We start from the raw sequence: 932 nt of genomic DNA on the forward strand, positions 1-932 counted from the left end.
GATATAATCACCGGTAATATCTATATCCTGACACAACTTGCCCCCCCCCCTCACTGCCCAGGAATTTTTCTGAATTAATGCCAAGGGCCGGTTTGGAGCAATCCTGTCACCGTGAGTGAGAAAGAAAGAAAGAAAGAAAGAAAGAAAGAAAGAAAGAAAACCCAGTAAAGAAAGGAAGGAAGAGAAAATCTAAAAGAAAACAAACCCAATAAAGAAAGACAAAATCTAAGAAAGAAAGAAAGAAAGAAAGAAACCCAATAAAGGAAGGAAGGAAGGAAGGAAGAGAAAATCTGAAAGAAAGAAAGAAAGAACCCAATAAAGAAAGAAAGAAAGAAAGGAAGGAAGGAAGGAAGAACCGAACTAGACTGAGGCAGACAGAAGGGGGCATGAGGAAGACGTAGGGTACGTCTAGACTACGAGATTAATTCGAATTTAGATAATTCGAATTTGGGAAACAGATTGTATAAATTCGATTGTGCGCGGCCACACTAAGCACATTAATTCGGTTTTTAACCACATTAATTCGGTGGTGTGCGGCCACACTACCCCATTAATTTTAACCACATTAATTCGGTGGTGTGCGGCCACACTACCCCTAATTCGAATTTACAAAATCGATTTTGGTGCTACTCCGCTCGTCGGGGTGGAGTACAGAAATCGATTTTAAGCGCCCTTTAATTCGAAGTAACTGGCTCTGTTGTGTGGACGGGTTAAGGATTAATTCGGATTAACGCAGCTAAATCCGAATTAAAGTCGTAGTGTAGACCAGGCCTAAGGGGAAGAGGAAGGAAAAGGGGAAAGAGAAGAGCCAGACACTGGCTTACACTGAACCAGCCCGTGAGATTCAAACTCTTTCTTGTAGCCCGGGCGACGCTTTCCCTTGCTCTGCAAAATGGGCAACCTGTGCCAATCAGGCCAAAAGGCTCCAACTG

The sequence above is a fragment of the Terrapene carolina genome, unplaced genomic scaffold, assembly GCF_002925995.2.
Source record: "Terrapene carolina triunguis isolate 2854851 unplaced genomic scaffold, T_m_triunguis-2.0 Scaffold28872, whole genome shotgun sequence".
Classification (NCBI taxonomy): domain Eukaryota; kingdom Metazoa; phylum Chordata; order Testudines; family Emydidae; genus Terrapene; species Terrapene triunguis.